At 35.9% G+C, this 20,621-nt stretch overlaps 1 protein-coding gene across 2 annotated transcripts in view; it reads right to left on the bottom strand.

The window, feature by feature from the left end:
* SCLT1 (sodium channel and clathrin linker 1) overlaps nucleotides 1-20,621 on the bottom strand; it is a 231,804-nt gene that overhangs the window by 13,633 nt on the left and 197,550 nt on the right. The window lies entirely within an intron of this gene.

Raw genomic sequence — 20,621 nt, 5'->3', positions numbered from 1 at the left:
ATTAGTGTTTTTACATAAATTTATGTATACATATATGTACACACACATACATACACACATTGTCCTAAATAGAATATAAATGTTTTTGTTTTTGTTTTGAGATAGGATCTCACTCTATTGCCCAGGCTGGAATGCACTGGTACAATCATGGGTTACTGAAACCTTGATGTTCTGGGCTCAAGTGATCCTCCCACCTCAGCCTCCCAAGCAGCTGGGACTACAGGCATGCACCACCATGCCTGGATAATCTTGTGTTTTCTAGAGCTGAGGTCTCATTATGTTGTCCAGGTTGGTTTCAAGCTCCTGGGCTCAGGCAAACCTCCTGCCTCGGCTTCCCAAAATGCTGGGAAGTATTACACTGTATACTGAGGCTACACTAAATTTATAAAAACATATTTTTTCTTCAACACTAAATTAAACTTAGCCTACTGTAACTTTTTACTTTATACAATTTTTAATTTGCTAACTTTTGACTCTTTTGTATAACACTTAAAACATAAATGTACAGCTGTACAAAAATATTTTTTCTCTGTATCTTTTGTTAAAAACAAAGACACAAACACACACATTAGCCTAGGCCTACACAGGGTCAGGATTATCAATATCATTGTCTTCCACTTGTGTACATCTTGTCCCACTGGAAGGTCTTCAGGAGTAATAACACACAAAGCACTGTCATCTCCTTTGATCCTTTGATAGCAATGCCTCCCTCTGGAATATATCTCTTGATGGACTTGCCTAAGGCTGTTTTACAGTTAACTTAAAAAAAAACTATGTAGGAGTATGCTCTAAGATAACAATAAAAAGTATAGTATAGTAAACACATAAACCAGTAACATAGCTGTTGACTGTCAAGTATTATGTACTATACATAATCGCATGTGCTATACTTTTATAAGACTGGCTGCGCCGTTGTTTAGCATTACCACAAACACCTGAGTAATGTGGACTGTGCTAAGACATTATGACAGCTATGACGTCACTATGCAGCAGGAATTTTTCATCTCCTTTATAATCTTATGAGGCCCCTCTTACATATGTGGTCCATCATTGACAAAATGTTATATGGCATATTATCATATTTGCTGATTTAGGGCTAAAGTTCTAATTTTCTAAAATTAGAAAAATTATAGAAAACATAGCAGTTAGAAAATTTTAATCCTTATTTGCTCAAGATTTACTGAGAAATTTACCAGAAAAACCATATTTTAGATAAAGATTATTGGTATTTATTTAGACTTACTTATATTCTCCTTTCTCCAAATAAATTGAAGTGGCTAAGAAAAGCCCATTTTTCATTCAAGCATTTCTTTCAACCTTAGAGTTGTCTTCCAAATGAAATTTTAGAAAGTATTAAAGGGTGAAGAGAAAAGTGATTTCATCAACTCTACCCCCTAAGACTTTCCTAGAGCCTTCGTGTCAGTACTTTGTAACTTCTTATTTCTCTGTCAGGATATTTCATTGCAGGGATAAAGGAAAGACTCAGGAGGATGATCCGACTCTGTGTTATCTACAAGAAATTTTTCCTTCATTAGAGAAAACTGAGAGTTCCCTGCTTCATGAGTGATTTAGGATAAACATTAAATAAGACTTTCCAGAAAGTTTCACAGTGGTATTACAGTTGAAACACATGCCAAGTAAGACTATATAATCTCTTCTCTGGAAATCTTTAAAAACAGAAACATTCTTACCCATCAGAGATGATTTAACTGTAGCCTGCCAGAAGACACAGAGATAGTGGACATTTCATTTCGGTATGACATTTTAAAGAGTATTTTGTACCAAATAATTGAAATAAAACTGTACTCAATTGCTCTATAATTTCTGGCTTATTATAGGATATGATATAAGGTTTAAGGTGTAATTACTATCTTCCACTAATTTTAAAGTACATACAGAAGAATGAGGAATCCCTTACAGTATCACTGGGCAGTGCTTAGTTCTTTAGTGTCTCATACATTTTTAGTTCACTTATATAACTCACGTCTATGTGATAGAAAATTCTACTCAAGCTTAAAGAATATAATTTAGAAATATACTTGCAAAATGTAATTTCTGTGTAAAAGTTTACTAAATAATTTACATATGCAGCAATTTATGTTGTATCTATTAAAAAATTAAATGCTTAAGTAAACGAAACACTGTAATCAACACTGATATGCCATCAAATTAGACCATTGTAGGAAGACCTTGTGTGTCTGTTTCCTGTCCTAGAAGGAGGATCCATAGATTTCATCAGATTTTCTAAGAGGTCTGAGGCCTAAGGAAAGATAATTTTGGCTGGGCTTTTTGCCTAGAATATACAAAAGCTTTAAATTTTTTTTCTTTAAGAATGGGTACACTGTAATATTTCAATGTTCAATATCTTTCTTATATAAACCATACCCATAATGTATCTACTACAATTATTTCTACTTTTGGTTTCATTAATGTGGCACAAGAATTTAAAAGGCACTTGGTAAACAATCCAAGTGCAACATTTTTCTAGATTTTTACAGTATTCCTTCTATTCTTTTAGAGATGGCTTGCCCATACCTAATTCAATAGCAAATCCTCCAAAGTATTCAACTTTGTTTTAAAAGAGTAACATTGTCTTTCTGTATCAAAATATCACCAGTTTATTTAATGTTAAATTATATATTTCCAAAACAAGTACAACTGGCATAACCCGGTGTGGAAACAAACATTCTGACACTTGTTGAGCGAGAGCTGATGAGGTAGGGGCACATAGAATGCCCTGGGCATTGGTCAGGATGCTTTGTACAGTCATTTATTTCCCTGAATAATGTCATTACATGATTAAGTGGATATCAACCAAGAAGGTTTCTACCAAATCTTAATTTCACTACGGTACCTTATCTTTACTTCAAAGCTTCAAAGTAGTTCTTAGTTTCATCTCATAAGTGAATGAACTTAGACTCAGAGAGGTTTATTTAATATTCTAAGGTCATATAGTGATCAAATAGAAATATGTGCTATAACACTTTTTTCTTTTAAATAATTTCAACTTTTCTTTTAAATTCAGGGGGTACATGTGCAGGTTTGTTACATGGGTATACTGTGTGACACTGAGGTTTGGGGCATGAATAATATCATCACTTAGATAGTGAGCCTAGTACCCAAAAGTCAGTCTTTCAGCTTTTGCCTCTCTTCTCCTGAGTGCCCTGTTTATTGTTTCCATCTTTATGCCCATGTGTACCAGTGTTTTAATCAAAACGTTTTCTCAACTAAATAACACTTTTTCCCACTTAAGTCTAATCAATTACAAGAGATGTTAGTAAAGCAAATCTGTAATATCACACAATATTAAGATCTAAAAGGCAAAATAAACATTTTCTGAACAAAAAATAAATATATAATCCTAGTATGTGGCAAAATGATTAGCAAATGCAAAGCTTATAATCTCAACTTTTTGAATGGCTTCAAAAGTCCTGAACGCTAAAAAAGAAAATTCATTCCAAAGTTTCAAACCTCTTCTCATTCAGTTAACTAAAAATACCATGGGTTAAGGCAGGTGGTCAGCTTTAGATACACTGGAGAGCTTTGTATCACAGTCTTAGGTTCTTTCTTTCCCTATTTACACTTTCCCCCTAAGTGATCTTCTCTAGTCCATGACTGTAAACATAGCATCACAAATTTCTATTTTTAGCTTGACCTCTCTGAACTCTTCACTTGTGTATTCAATGACCTATATGACACGTCTACTAGAAAAAAACTAATAAGTGTCTCAAATGTAACCTGTTCAAATGGAAACTACTTCTTACCTACCTCTTCCCAAGTTCCCTCCTTCCTAGTAAATAACCATCGCCCTCTTACCTAGCTGCTCAAGTCAAAAGGTTAGGCATCATCTTTGATTCCTCCTTTTTCCCTCATGCTGTATATTCAATTTATCAGTAAGTCCTGTTCTACCTCCCAAATGTATTTCAAAACTGTCCGCTTTTCTCCATCTCGATTGAAGATACCCTATTCTAAGCCACTATCATCTATTGCCAAAACTAGTGTAATACTCTAATACCTGGTTTCTCTGATTCCATTTTTGTTCCCTCTCTAGTCTATTTTCCACACAGTAGTTATAAGTGGTCTTTTAAAGTTTAAGGATGTTGGGCCGGGCGTGGTAGCTCATGTCTGTAATCCAAGCACTTTGGAGGCCAAGGCAGGCGGATCACCTGAGGTCGGGAGTTCAAGACTAGCCTGACCAACATGGTGAAACCCTGTCTTAAAAAAAAAAAAAAAAAAAAAAAATGTCTAAGGATGTTTAAAATCCTCCAAAGATTTCCCATTGCTGCACTTTAGATTTTTTTTTTTTACCTTAAAATAGTATTACTTAAACATTCTACTTAAAATACATAAAAATATTTCATTTAAAATAGCCCAATCTATCTGATGATCCCTGCAGAGGTAGCTCTTCAACATTACAGCATTCTTTCTCCTCACTCACTATACTCATGTGACTTTACTCCTTCCTAACAGTGGACCTTTGTACTTGCTATTCTTCCATCTGCCTGGAATATTTTCCTTTTTGGTATAATTTGTTCTCATTTTTCAGGCCTCAGTTTAAATGTCACCTTTGCAGACTATTTTTTTCTTAACTAGTCTAGCTCTTCTAGCTCCTACCTCCATTCTAGTAACTGTATCATGTGACTCCATTTGTTTTCTTCATACCACTTAAAACATCTAAAATTGTTTATTTGTTGGTTCTGATTGTTATATTGTTGGTTCTTCTCTTATAGCCTCTCCCCACTAGAATGAAAGCTCCTAATGAAAAGCTACATTCACAAGGCTTAGAATGTAACTGTCAATCAAAAGGTGTTTTTTTTTAGTCCATGTTCTAGTTAATTCCACGGACTCATCTGACTAGTCCATCTAATAACAACATTTCTAGTATCTTACATTCTGCTTTTTCAAAGTTTTTTCTAACTACTTGCTCTCATATCAGAACTAATGAGATAATTCAATGATTATATTTTCAAAGTAGCCATCACATGGTATAATAAATTTGGGAGATAGGAAAATAATAGGAAAACCAATGTGTTTTAAAGCTTTATTTATAAAGAACCTTCACAGGAAACTTATTTTAAAGTTACCTGAGGAATGAACTGCAAGTTACAAAGTAATGGTTGAAATTTCCTCACAACATCTAATGTTAAGTACTCATCTTAGAAGGAGTTTGGGGGAATTAAGATGTTCATTCATTTAATAAATACTGCAATGAGTACCGGTTACATGCTATATACTGCTGTGCTAGGTGCTAGGGAGACAAAGAGAAAACAAGATCTAGTCACTGCCATAGTGAAACTTATGAACCACCAGAAATACTGGAAAGCTACTAGGCTTAAAATAGGTAGCGAATGCTATAAAAAAGTCATGGTGCTATAAGAAGACATATGGAAGAATTGGGGGTTAGAGCTGTTTCTTCAGAGGAAGTAGACTTTTAAGCTGATATATGAAAGATAAATAGTGGTTAGATGGAAAAAGGCAGAGGAAGGAAAAGAAGAGTGTCACAGTCAAACCCATGTGTGAAGGCCAGGGAAAAAGAAAGGACAATAAATTTAGGAAACAAAAGAAGTTCAGCATGAATGGGATACAGAATGTTACTAAGAGGTGGGGGTGGGAGAGGAACAAGCTGGAAATGCAAGGAAATACAGATTACAAAGAACTTATAGGTCATAACAGGAGATTGGCATTGAAGTATTTTAAGAAGAGAAATGACATGATTCAATTTGAACATCAGCAAATCTTGCTGACTGTAGCAGGAAAAATAGGAAATAAATCCATAGTCAAATTAGAGTGTTATTGCAGTAATCCAGGTGAGCAACGTTGATAGCCTGAACCATAGCAACTGGAAAGAAATGGACAGACTGAAGAAGTATCTAGGAGAGAATTAGTAATACCCGGGCTTGGGGTATGAGGAGGAGTTCAGGATGATACTCAGAGTTTTCTTAAGCAACTGGGTAGATGATACTACCATTCACAGAAATAGGAAATATAGAATGAAATAAAAACTTCAGCTAGGGGTGAAATAATGGGTTCAATTTAGACTATACCGTGTTTGAGGTACATATGAAAATATTCAGTAGAAAGCGGGAAACACAGATTATTTCTTATAATAATAATTGGCTCATTTCTATTTGTCTCTATCATAGAAAAGAATAATCTAACCCATACTGAAAGAGAGAGTTTCCACACTAATTGCATTTTAATTCTGACTATCACTGGCACATACGTTAGCTGAAATGGTATGGTTATGAGGGTAAGTGCAAGGGTTTCCCGGCAATGTATCCATCTCTTTGAAAACATCACACATAAATAAAACAAACACGAGAAATATGAAATAAAATAAAGTTACTTAATTATGGGATAAGAAATTTAAATTTAGGCCAATATCTTAGACATTTTAATTAATTACCATAATTGCTTGCACCATTCTGTTATGATTGAGGCACAGTTTAAGGTAAGGATGAGCCATGTAGATTTTGGCTGACACAGCACAAAGGAAAAGTCCCTCAATGCATGAAATCCTTTAGTGATGACTGAAGATTAAATTGCATAAGGTTCTATTCTATATTATATGAGAGAATTAAAAACAAAAGGTGTAGTATTCATTTCAGTGAAATGATGGATCTGCCAGCTGCAGCACGCACTCTGGAACTCTCTTATGACAAATTAACATAGCATGTGCCAGATGTTTTTTCTTTTCCTGTTGAATTATGCTATAACATGCTTCAGTTACTTTTAGCAATTATGTATTTTGTAATTTGCTGGTACCTGCAGCTGCCTCTCATCTTGTTAATTTAAAAAAAAAAGGAGAGAAAAACAGTTACAGCAGCCAAACATTACAGATATACAGCCAAGGAATTATGTTTTACAAAGTGAAGAGAATGCCTTAGGCACAAATGCTGTGTCGTTCACCCTATATGTACAGTTTGTTTTGGACAAGCAAATACTACATATTGTATATTCATGTGTTCATCCATTTATTCAATACAATCTAACTGAATGATTTAATTCTATTGAATTTGCCAAATAAGATGTTAGCTCATAGTTTTGTAGAGGAGAGACAGACATAAATAATAGTTATACTATAATTCAGTAAGTGCCATAAATAGCAATGAACAGAATGATATGGGAGTGTAGAAAAAGAAAGAAAAGACTTAATCTTGTAGGAGAATGAGGAATGCTTTAGAGAAAAAATATTTGAGTTGAGTCTGGAAGGAGAAAACTACCTCCAGAATAATTTTTATGCCTATCTTTTCCTTCATACGCCACATCCAATTCATTAGTACTTTTTGTTACCTCTAATTTTTTGTTAAAAAGACTCCCCCAACTATTCCACCTTTTTCTTTCTTCTTAGCATAAGCCATCAACATTGCTTAACAAGACTCTTGCAATAGCCTTCTAAGAAGTTTCCCAGCTTTTTTACTAGCTTCCATTCTTCACACTGTGAAAGCCAGATCTTTTTTAAAAAAACAAAAAATCAGATTATTAGGTGACTCCTCCTTTTAAAACTGTCCAATGGCTTTATTAAAACTCTTAAATCTGGTTAATAAAACCATACATGTTCAGATCCCTGCCTGCAGCAGGGACAACAGTGTTCACCAGACATTCCATGTATACCATACATTTCCCAGGTTTCTATGCAGTTCTCACCAATGGAGGTAAAAGTTAGTGATACATCTCATTTCAAAGCTGAGTTAGTTAAGTGCCCATGTTCCTCTTCCATTCATCTCTCTCTCTTCCAGAGATCTCAGGAAACCACAGGTTTCAAGAAGGTGGACCCTCTAATAGCAGAGTCTTCCTGCCAAACTGCCTAAGACATGTAATGTGAGCAATAAACAAACCTTTGTTTTGTTTAGTCCCTAAGATTTCAGTTTGTTTGCCATGGCGGCTGACACTGCTTAACATAATAAACTGCGTAGATCTGAGCTCCTCTTACATCACTATTGCTTTCATTTTGCATACTATTTCTTTTACTTCAAACTTTTTTGTATTACTGCTTTGGGGGTCTTTGAACTAGCTGTTCTCTTTGCTTAAAATGTTCTTTCTTCTGATCTTAAATCCTTTTCATTATTTTATCTCACCTTAAGATTCATTTCCTCACAGGATCTTCCCGGTCTATCCACCCTCAGATATCCAACCATTCATTATCACACTAGCTTATTTTAAATTTTCTTTTTTTTTTAACAGACAAGGTCTCGCTCTGTCACTCAGGCTGGAATGCAGTAGCATGATCATACCTCAATGCAGTCTCGACCTCCTGGGCTCAAGTGATTCTTCTGCCCCAGCCTCCCAAGTAGCTAGAACTACAGGCACACGTACCACACCCAGATAATTTTTGTATTTTCTGTAGGGACAGGGTCTTGCTATGTTGCTCAGGCTGGTCTCAAATTCCTGGCTTCAAGATTACAAGATTATCCTCCCACCTCAGTCTCCCAAATGCTGGGATTACAGGTGTGAGCCACTGTACTCAGCCTCTAAATTTTTGGCATAGTACTTCTTATTATAATTATTTTTTGAGACAGAGTCTTGCTCTGTCGCCAGGTGCCATGCTAGAGTGCAGTGGCATAATCTCAGCTCACTGCAACCTCTGCCTCCCGGGTTCAAGCAATTCTCCTGCCTCAGCCTCCTGAGTAGCTGGGACTACAGATGCGCGCCACCACGCCCAGCTAATTTTTGTATTTTAGTAGAGACGGGGTTTCACCATGTTGGCCAGGATGGTCTCGATCTCTTGACCTCATGATTCGTCCGCCTCGGCCTCCCAAAGTGCTGGGATTACAGGTGTGTGCCACCACGCCCGGCCTGTATAATACTTATTAAATGATAATTAACATACGTTTATTTATTTGAAATTTCTACTTTACTGTTTATAATCTAATCTTCAAAAAAAAAAAGGACCTTGTCTTTGCTGGATTCCCATTACTTCAAGAACAGTGCCTGCTCAGTAAATATGATAAGTGATGTAGACTAGGAATATGTCCAAACGCTGGCCAAGCACTTTTGTTTACTGGAGTGGTTGTTCAGTGTGCCTGGAGCATAAGGAACTTGAAGGAAGGAGGTAGAGAGGCAGACTGCAAATAAAACACAGCAGAGACAAGGTTGTGAAAAGTCCGTAGGTAACAATAAAACAAGTCTTTTAGTAGGCAGCTCCAGAATATTTATTATTTAGTAAAATAATTGTAACAGCAGTGTGAAAGATGGAATAGAGTGGGGAAAAATTGATGGCAGGCAAACCAGAGGGAAGGCGGCTACTTTAGGAGTCATAGTTAAAGATGTGAGGGCCCTGACCAGCTGCAGGGACATGTATGTCACCTCATGCTTACACATATGCAAACGTTTCTGTAGGACAGGTTCCTGTACTAGAAATTGCAAAAGGATCTGCACAGTTCAAATTTAGTTAGATTTTGCTAAGTTACCTTATAAAAAGTATTTGCCAGTTTACATTCCCACCCATGCTATATGACAACTCCTGTTTCCCCATGTATTTGTAGACACTGGATATTAACCATCTTCTACATTTTGCCAATTTGCTGGGTAAAATTATTGTTTAAATTCACATCTCTTTAATGAAAAGTGAGACTCTACTTGCTTTGATATGTTTAAAGGAGATTTGCATTTCTGCTTTTGTGAGCTTTGTTTGAACCACTGAGTTCACATACTTTGTACATCTTTTTATTGGGTTGCTAACCTTTCAATGTGGAACTTGATGAATTTTGCATATTATCCATTTAAAAATTTTTCCAGTATCCCATTTGTCATTTATCTTGGTTTAGTATCTTTCTTCATATAAATTTTAATTTTTATGGTTAGATTACTTAATCAGCTTTTCTTTTTTTGGATCCTGGGTTTTGTGTTTTGATTAGAAAGTCATCTCTATTTCAAGAGAATAAAAATAATCTTATTTATTTTAATACCCTCTTTTTTATAAGTAGCTCTTTAATACATCTGGAAGTTATATATGAAATAAAGAATATTCTAAATGATTTTCTATCTTTCTAACATCATCTTTTCACATTGATTTGAAATGTCACCATTATCATGACCAAAATTTCTGATTTTACATTTTTTTTCTGTATTCTGTTCAAATAATCTATCCTTGTGCCAATACTGCTTAATGTATTTTGATAGGCAAATCTCATTTTTTTTTCCCACAGAGGTTTCTTGATTTAACCTATAAAAATAGTAACAACAATCTCTCATTTAGGTAAGATCAGCAGAGATATACTGCAGTTATGAATACCATATACTAATAAGTTAAGTAGTAAAACAGCTTCTTTGAAGCTCAAAATTCTTTGTGATACATACATTTCAAGATAAAGGAGTAGTAGCTAAGAGGGGATAATTATAGATGAATTAATAAAATATTACAAATTAAACTTTAAACCAAAAGATATCAAACAGAAACTCAAATTTTTAAAAAGCTTCTGATCCTAAGCCCTCTGATACTAAGATGAAAAATTATCTCCTAGGAAAAAATTATTTTATTTAATTATTTTGTGTTACATTTAATTTTGGCTGTAGTTACCTACGTGTAGATAATAAAAAAAAAATCACAGGTACTGGCAATCATATTTAATTGTCAGTTGCCAGAAGGTACAGAAGTTTCCATGGGGAATAAAACAAGTCAAGGGAGGACTAAGTATATTGTAACTATAATTATATTTGGTTTTGCCTCTAATATTCTCCTAACTGTACCAAATAGGTTGACAAAAAGCAAGCAAGAAAATAGCCAACTTATAAGAATTAAATTGTTATGAAGTAGAGAGGACAGAGGCAAACGGTCAAGTACTTTCAAGATTCAATGCACACAACCTAATTTAGAGACCAAGGAAGGCTAGTACTTTTTAAAAGGTGTATTTTCAGGGGGAAAGCCTTGATGTTTAATATGTCATAATAACGCACATGGAGAAACAAGATGCTGGGACCTAACCTGGAGAGGCTCTTTTGAAAGTGATTAATAACACTTTTGATATGAGTGCTAGCATGCATAAAGCTGTGGTATACACAGAGAAATCATTACAGGGAGAGTCAAATGCATCAAATGCACCATTTGATTTTAAAATGCTCTGTTGTTTATTTTGTAATTTATTATTAATAAAAGACCCAATTGGTTCAAGACTTGGGCTATTCCATTGGATCACTAAAACCAAACCACTTCTAAGGAGAGCAAATGAATTCTTCCCTAGAGATATGGAAGTACCATTCAGCAGTTAGTCTGGTACTTTAATGGTACAACATAGCATATAGCAAACTGCTGATGCCCAGTATGGATGCTATTGTATGCCATGGGTAGATTATCACCTTTATAACATATTTTTTCATTAAAAATAAACTTTTTTACTTGAAAAATTATAAATTTATTATGACTTTCATAGAATTTTGTATTATGACTAATAGGTAAGATAAGTCAGTGAAAATACTTCAGTAGATACATTTTATTGATTTCATGTATAATCTTCAGTATGATTTATGTTCTCCAAAGAGGAGGATGCAATTCATAAATATAAATCTTGCCTAAAATCTACTGCCTTCTAGAACTAGTAATCTTTTTGTGCAAGTAAAAGTAAAATAAGTACATGAGCTTTTCTCTCCTTCTCTTCCTCCTCCTCCCTGCCTGCTCCTTCTTCTTCTTCTTTATAAATATACAAATAGAGATGGGGTCTCAATGTGTTGTCCTTTACCAAGACTTGATTTTTAAGGCTGGGTGGAAAAGGAGGTAAGCTTCGAAACAGAAAAAAGAAGATGGCAAAAATAGTAGTAATATTTACTGGATTTACTGAATTCACATACACTGCTGGTCAAGATACAAACTGCAGTCTTGACTATTTAGGCTAGAGGGCTTTGTTACCAAAAGTGATTTGCTGAGCATATCTGGCCAGTGCTAGCAGAAAGTTCAAATAAATTTTAAAGCCAAGATTTCACTTAAGTAGGAATTTTCTTTAGAAGGTTGGTTGATTTGCTTCAAATTGCTTATTCCATGAATTATTTCTATTTATTTATCTCAGGGTAGTTAACCATTTCATGTTGCTATGTTTGGCATTTCTATTTTTATGGAAAAATTTTTTTTTCTTAAACAATACTTTGTATTTAACTGAACATCTAAAAAGGAGGCACTACAGCAAAACAAAAATAAAATCTAGGGACAAATGAAGAGTTTGGTCTTACACTGGAGCATTACAGCCAAGTAGACAGGAAACACAGGCATGGGAAAATATAACTGCAGGGTTGGAAACTGCGGAAGTTCTCTTCTGATTGCTTCTCTCTTCTTAGTGAAATAGGAAGTTATTGACTAAAGTGATGATGGGGAGGAGTTGCAAAAAGATTTGAGGAGAGACAAAAGGGTATGAAATCGTCACCAAAGACCAGAGAATATATAAAATGATTTCCTTGCAACATTAAAGGCCCCTTTTGTGGTCATGAATTTAAAGTGAGACAACCCGGGATGGCTGTGTGTTTTTTTTCCAGCCACCTTCAGCTGAATGGGTAAAAGTACAGAGAAGAGGAGTTAGATTTAAACAGAACTATGGCTGGCTAAGGAAGAAGAGAAAGAGGGCAGGAGAGTGGAGGATGATTATCTCTGCTGACCTCTTCTAAAACGGTGCACTCTCAAAAATACATACAGTGCCTATTCTCTTTTTCTGCTTTATTTTTTCTCTTTAGCACTTACTATCTATCACATATTTAATTTCTCTTGCTTAATGTTTATCTCTCCTATTGGAATGAAAGCTCCATGAGGGCAGGGAGTTTTGCCTGTTTTGTTCACTGGTACTGTCTTTTAAAAGGTATGAGCCCTTGCTGGATAACAGCAAAGCAGGTATCAGAGTACTGGTACTCTCCCGCTCTTCACCACCGCCCACAAAGAGAAATGACTAGCTGGCTTCCTACTTAGCAGCTATTTCTAAAGCACTGGGTGATTTGCATATCATTTTGTTCTTTAAAGCTAGCAATATTATCTTTTATTATAATAAAAGGACCTTAATGTGATAGAGGTTCCTCTAAAATCTTAAGTAGAGTAATAAAAAATAGGAAGTGATGAGAAATGAGATTGGACATACATGTAAGAAACGAGATTTGACATACATTGCAGCAATCCAGGGATTAATGAAGAGTAAGAGAGATAAGACATGATGGTGACCTGATCTAAGGTAGGGAGAGCAGGGATGAAGGCAAATGGATTTGAAAAACATTAAGGAGAAAGAAGAGAAAGAACCACATATGAAAGCTGACTATGAAGGTGCAGTAAAGGAGATAGAGAGGAGCAATCTGTCATTCTCTGGACCACATTTAGGTTGTTTTTTAAATCATGATTATTGGAAACTATAGAGTTTCTTTACAGTATTTGAATTTTAGTTAAAATCAATGCCAAAAAGCCCATACAAACAAATAATTTTCAGTGTTCAAATGAATTAAGCTATCATGGCGTGATAACAAGCAGCAGGACTGATGAAATTTTTTTGACACAACTCTTTCTAGTAAACTCCTTTAAATTAGTCATATATGGGCTACTCTGCTTGCTCATAAAGGGGCATTGCATACTAGAATTCAAGCTGAAAGAATTCTTTTTTGGTGTTGCAATGCTGGTTAGCAAACTCCTTTAAAACTCATTTCAAGACTTCTTAAATAAATAACCTATAAACATTTAAAGAATATTTATCAAGTGCCCAACACTAGACTATGGACTGTTACGCTTACACAAATATTTATGCTCATATATAGATACTCATTCAACAGATACTCTCTGCCAATAATTTCTGGTGGACTGGTGCCTGTGGACACACATGTATAGTTCACAGAGGTCTGTGTTACATGGCCATGTACTTAGATTTAAGAACAGGAGTTAGAAAATGGTTGGATAATCCTAGCCACAATGTTTTGTGTAATATTTCTCCTCTGTATGTATGACCTTATTTATGAGCAATATTGATTTGTAAAGATTATTTCACCCAATTAATCCTAGTGCTTATGTTCAGAACTATGTCTTACTTTATTGTCGATAGTCTTCATATTAATTCTTAGAATCAATAGCATTTTCAAGTTTGTAAGATAAGAAAGAAGTTTCATTATACAATAGTGGTACAGTTAAGGGGATTCAAGTTTCTTAGGTCTGTTAAATACTGAGGGTGCATTATATCATATATATATATGTATTTTTGAGATAGAGTCTTGCTTCATCGACCAGCCTGGAGTGCAGTGGCGCGATCTCTGCTCACTGCAACCTCCGCCTCCTGGGTTCAAGTTGATTCTCCTGCCTCAACCTCCCAAGCAGCTGGAATTACAGATGTACACCACCACACCCAGTTAATTTTTGTATTTTTAGTAGAGATGGGGTTTCACCATGTTGGCCAGGCTGGTCTTAAACTTCTGACCTCTTGACCCACCCACCTCGGCTTCCCAAAGTGTTAGGCATACAGGCATAAGCCACTGTGCCCAACCTATATCATGTTTTAAAAGTTCAAATGCATTTCAAAAAGCTGAAATTCTACTTTGACCAGAAAGTATGAAAATTGAAAAACGAGTTTGGCCTAGAAACAATAATTGATCAAGTTCACTAGCTTTCATTCATTCATTCAACAAATATGTTCTGACATCTACTAGTGCTGGACACTTTTTTAGGAGCTAGGGATACAGCAAAGAATAAAAAAAAACTTTATGGAGCTGATAGTCCCATGGGAAAAATAGAATATTTTAAAACATGTGAAGAAATAAGTATAAAACATAATTACTGACAGTGATGAATGCTAGGAGATACAAAGATAGGAAATCTGCTTTTGTTTCTGGATACATTTGTATACATCTGCAGACTGAAGACATTTTACATTGCAAGGTATAATTCTGAATTTGATTGAGTGAAAAGATGGACAGCCAAGAAGCTAATAATACTGCTGAATACTTTTACAGGGGTACTAAAATTCGGAATCAGAGTAGATTTGGATATTTTCACTTAAGTGTACGAATATATTAAAGCTAGTATATAAAATATTAATGAGATTCTATTATTGCAGAATTAATATATATCATTTTAATAGTCTACATGTTATTTTTTAATACAAAAATGATATTAAACCAAATTGATTTGTTACTTTTCTTATTCTGGGAAAATCAAATGTAACGAAACCCAAAAAGGGTAGCACTGCCTTTCCCTTAAACTTGACCCAAAATATCTGCCAAGTGGCAGAAGCTTTCTCTGAGTAGATTTACAGTTTCTAATCACCAAAGCATACTGAGTGATGAAAAAACTAATATGCTGGAAAGTGGGATATTAAGTCTTTACCGGACATTCTCAGCACAGGCAGTCCACCATTAAGGAAGAAACATAGTTAAAAATTATGGTACTTTTTTTCAATATGTATTGAAGATTTCAGCCAATGCAACAGACCTTTACTTTTTCATCTACTGTTTCAACACAGTGTAAAAATAAATCAAATTTAGGCACTTTGGTCAATCAGAGCAATGTGTCCTTGTATCACAGGCTTAGGATCCTAAACTATAAATTGTTTCAAGGTATAATATAGTTACATGTCTTGACTTAGTTTTGAGACCCTGGCAAAGAGGCTGGCCAGTTCCTGTTTTGAGTATCTGAGTGTACAACTCCAACCACTTCCCTTATTGGGCTGCCACATTCTGGGCCACTACATCTGCTGTAATCACTCTAGGGTCAGGTGTCAGAAAAAGCAAGCAAGCAACCAACCAAACCAGAAACAGCCGCTATACCTTGGAGCCCACTGAACTTGTTCACATCAGCCAATCTAAAACTTGTTCACTATGGCATTATCTGTTCCTTCCTGTAAAAACCACAATACAGTTTGTGCTCACAGTTGCCCCCGTCATCTTCTACCTCATGACTGACCCCAGTGCTTCCCCTGAGTGGTCCTGTGTAGTATACTGTGTTTGTACAGGGAACTGAGTATAACAAACTACAAAACTCTTTCCATTTTATCTTTCTTGATCTGCATCCAGCCTCACCATCTCATATAAGGTAGTATAGTTAAAAAATAATGGTATATAACATATTTATCTTAGTCAAGAAATAACACTAACATCAACAATTAATGTTTCTTAATTATTATGTATTATATAAGTGCCATAGTGGTTTTAATGATCCTGATACTAATTCCTAGCAACAGTTCTGATGACTTATTTTGTAGCCACAGTCCATTTCAATTTCCAGGATACTGTAACTGACCACAGACATATGTCAATTCTGTATGGGACAAAAATTATCGAAAGCCAAGTTCTCGATTACTGTGCTAAGTGAGGTGGGATACTTTTAAAAAGTATATGTTTGGGGCCGGGCGCGGTGGCTCAAGCCTGTAATCCCAGCACTTTGGGAGGCCGAGGGGGGTGGATCACGAGGTCAAGAGATCGAGACCATACTGGTCAACATGGTGAAACCTCGTCTCTAATAAAAATACAAAAAAAAATTAGCTGGGCATGGTGGTGCGTGCCTGTAATCCCAGCTACTCAGGAGGCTGAGGCAGGAGAATTGCCTGAACTCAGGAGGCGGAGGTTGCAGTGAGCCAAGATCGCGCCATTGCACTCCAGCCTGGGAAAAAAGACCGAAACTCGGTCTCGGGAAAAAAAAAAAAAAAAAAAGTATATGTTTGGATCTAGTAAAGGCATACTAAATTATTCAGATTAATCAATCCATTAAGAGCTCCACTACAACTCTGTTTAAAAGCATTAAACAGAGGAAAATATAGTAAAAATGTTCTAAGATAATTTTTGAGTGAAAGCATATAATGAGAAAAGCTAACAGAATCTTGGAGTACCAACACTTCCTGTTTCCTGGATGGCATTTACAATACTCCACACTTGCGAGCTGACTTTGTTACCACTAAGAGAAAGAGGTGTGGTGGAGAGACCCTCTCATCATTGATCTGTTATCCCCAAAGAGCATCCCTTCAAGATAAAGGGGAACCATATGTGAATGCATGCCACTTCCCTCAAAGTCACAGGACTACAGGGAAGCTACTTTGGTTATGAACAAAGCAGAAGAAAAAATATATTATTCTGTGGCCACAGACCACAGATCTACAAAAGAACAAAGTCCAGAAACCCTACCTTTGGTTGAAGTGCTCACAACCAGTAGTGCTCTCAGGCACCCACAAGAGGCAAAGGCAAAGTTTCTCTATGAAAGCCTCATAACAAAAATTTTCAAGGGCAATTACTAATAAGTAGATGGAGAAACCTGACGAGATGCTAAGGAACCAAAAGAAACAGATCTGTCTGATGACAGATATTGGAGTAACCAGTTACAAACTTTGAAACCAATGAATCTAAAAACTACAATAAAATGATATAGGGCATAAAACACAAATGATCACTTTAAGAAACAAACTGAACTGATAGAGCTGAAAAAGCCACTTCAAGAATTTCATAATACAATCAATCACAAGTATTAACAGCAGAATCAATCAAGCTGAGGAAAGAAACTCAGAGTTTAAAGACTGGTTTCTTGAAATATCTCAGATAAAAACAAATAAAAATAGAGAAGAATGAATAAAGTTTCTAAGAAATATAGGATTATGTAAAGAGACCAAATCTATGATCTAGAATCAAACCTCCACATATCAATATTAACCTTGAAAGTAAATGGGTTAAATGCTCCAAATGAAAGGGCACAGAGTGGCAAGTTGGATGAAGAAGCAAGACTCCACTGTATGCAGTCTACAAGGGATCCATCTCACATGCAAAGACACCCATAGGCTCAAAGTAAAGGAATGGAAAAAAACCAAACAAATGGAAAACAGAAAAAAGCAGGGATTGCTATTTTAATTTCAGAAAAAAACAGCCTTTAAACCCACAATGATAAAAAAAAAAAAGACAAAGAAGAACATTACATTATGGCAAAAGGCTCAATTCAACAAGAAGACCTAACTATCCTAAATATATATGCATCCAGCACAGGAGCACCCAGATTCATAAGGCAAATTCTTAGAGACCTACAAGGAGACTTAAATAACCGCACAATATTAGTGGGAGACTTCAACACCCCACTGACAGTATTAGACAGATCATCAAATCAGAAAACTAACAAAGAAGTTCAGGATCTGCATAGGACATTTGACCAAATTGGCCTAACAGATACTTATCGATCTCTCCACCTAAAACAAACAGAATATACATTCTTCTCATTTGCATATGGCACATACTCTAAAAGTTTGACCACAATTGGCTGCAAAACAATCCTCAGCAAATTAAAAAAAAAACCCCAAAATCATACTAAACACACTCTTGGACCACTGTGAAGTAAAAATAGAGATCAATACTAAGGAAATTGCTCATAATCATATGATTACGTGGAAATTAAACAACCTGTTCCTGAATGATTTTTGGGAAAACAATACAATTAAGGCAGAAGCCAAGAAATTCTTTGAAACTAATGAGAACAAAGATACAACATACCAGAATCTTGGGGACACAGCTAAAGCAGTGTTACGTGGGAAGTTTATAGTGCCAAATGTCCTCAAAAAGTTATAAAGACCTCAAATTAACAACTTAACATCACACCTACAGGAACTAGAGAAACAAGGGCAAACCCACCCCAAAGCTAGCAAAAGACAATAAATCACAAAATTCAGAGCTGAACTGAAGGAAACAGAGATGCAAAAAACCATATAAAAGATCAACAAATCCAGAAGTTGGTTTTCAAAACAATAAGCAAGATTGATAGGCCACTAGGTAGACTAATAAAGAAAAATTGAGAGAAGATCCAAATAAACAATCATAATGACAAAGGGGATATTACTAGTGATCTCATAGAAATACAAACAAAAGAAAACTTCCAAGACTGCTGTGAACATCTCTGTGCACACAAACCAGAAATCTAGAAATGGATAAATTCTTGGAAACATACAACCTTTCAATATTGAACTAGGAAGAAACTGAATCCCTGAACAGACCAGCGAGTTCAGAAACTGAATCAATAACAAAAACCCTATCAACCAGAAAAATCCCAGGATCAGGATTCACAGCCAAATTCTACCAGATGTATAGAGAAGAGCTGATGCCATTCCTACTGAAACTACTCCAAAAAAATGAGGAGAAGGGACGTCTCTTTAGCTCACTCTATGAGATCAAAATCACCCTGATACCAAAACCTGGCAGAAATACAAGACAACAAAAAAAGAAAACTTCAGGCCAATATCCCTGATGATCATGGATGCAAAAATCCTCAACAAATACTAGCAATCTCAATCCTGAAGTACATCAAAAAGATAATCCACCACAATCAAGTAGGCTTTATTCCTGGGATGCAAGGTTGCTTCAACATACACAAATCAAGAAATGTGATTCACCACATAAACAAAACTAAAAACAAAAACCACATTATCATCTTAACAGATGCAGAAACGACTCTTTGCTCTATCAACCAGGCTGCAGTGCAGTGGCACAGTATTGGCTCACTGAAACCTTGGCCTCCCAGGTTCAAATGCTTCTCATGTCTCAGCCTCCCCAATTGCTGGAATTACAGGCACACACCATCACACCCAGCTAATTTTTTTGTATTTTTAGTAGAGATGGGGTTTTGCCATGTTGGCCAGGCTGGTCTTGAACTCGCAACCTCAAGTGATCCACCTGCCTTGGCCTCCTAAAGTGCTGGGCATGATCCACTGTGCCCAGCCTAGAAAGGTTTTTGATTAAAATTCAATATCCCCTCATGTTAAAAACCCTTAACAAACATGGCACTGAAGGAACATATATCAAAATGATAAAAGCCATCTATGATAGACCCACAGATAACATCATAATAAATGGGCAAAAGTTGGAATTATTCCCCCTGAGAACGGGAATAAGACAAGGATGCTCACTCTCACTACTCCTATTCAACAAAGTACTGGAATCCTTGCCAGAGCAATGAGCCAAAATAAAAAAGTAAAAGGCATCCAGATAGGAAGAGAGGAAGTCAAACTATCTCTGTTTATGGATGACATAATTTTAGACCCAGAAAACCCATTAGTCTCTGCCCAAAAGCTCCTAGATCTGATAACTTCAGCAAAGTTCATGATACAAAATTCATGTACCAAAATCTGTTGCATGCATTTCTGTACACCAGTAATGTCTAAGCTGACATCCAAATCAAAACACAATGCTATTCACAATAGCCACAAAAAGAATAAAAATACTTAGGAGTATAGCTAACCAGGGAGGGGAAAGATCTTTACAATGAGAATAACAAAACACTGCTCAAAGAAACGAGGGATGATACAAATGAATGAAAAAACATTCCATGCTATAGATAGGAAGAATCAATATTGTTTAAATGACCATATTTTAACAATAAAATGCCCAAAGCAATCTACATATTCGATGCTTTTCCTATCAAACTACCAATGACATTCTTCACAGGATTAGAAAAAACTATTTAAAAATTCATATGGGCCGGGCGCGGTGGCTCAAGCCTGTAATCCCAGCACTTTGGGAGGCAGAGGCGGGTGGATCACGAGGTCAAGAGATCGAGACCATCCTGGTCAACATGGTGAAACCCTGTCTCTACTAAAAATACAAAAAATTAGCTGGGCATGGTGGCGTGTGCCTGTAATCCCAGCTACTCAGGAGGCTGAGGCAGGAGAATTGCCTGAACCCAGGAGGCGGAGGTTGCGGTGAGCCGAGATCGCGCCATTGCA

Source organism: Sapajus apella, unplaced genomic scaffold, assembly GCF_009761245.1.
Source record: "Sapajus apella isolate SASKATOON/1434 unplaced genomic scaffold, GSC_monkey_1.0 scaffold27, whole genome shotgun sequence".
Classification (NCBI taxonomy): domain Eukaryota; kingdom Metazoa; phylum Chordata; class Mammalia; order Primates; family Cebidae; genus Sapajus; species Sapajus apella.
Note: the sequence above shows the minus strand (reverse complement) of the source record. Positions and strands in the feature narration are given on the sequence as shown.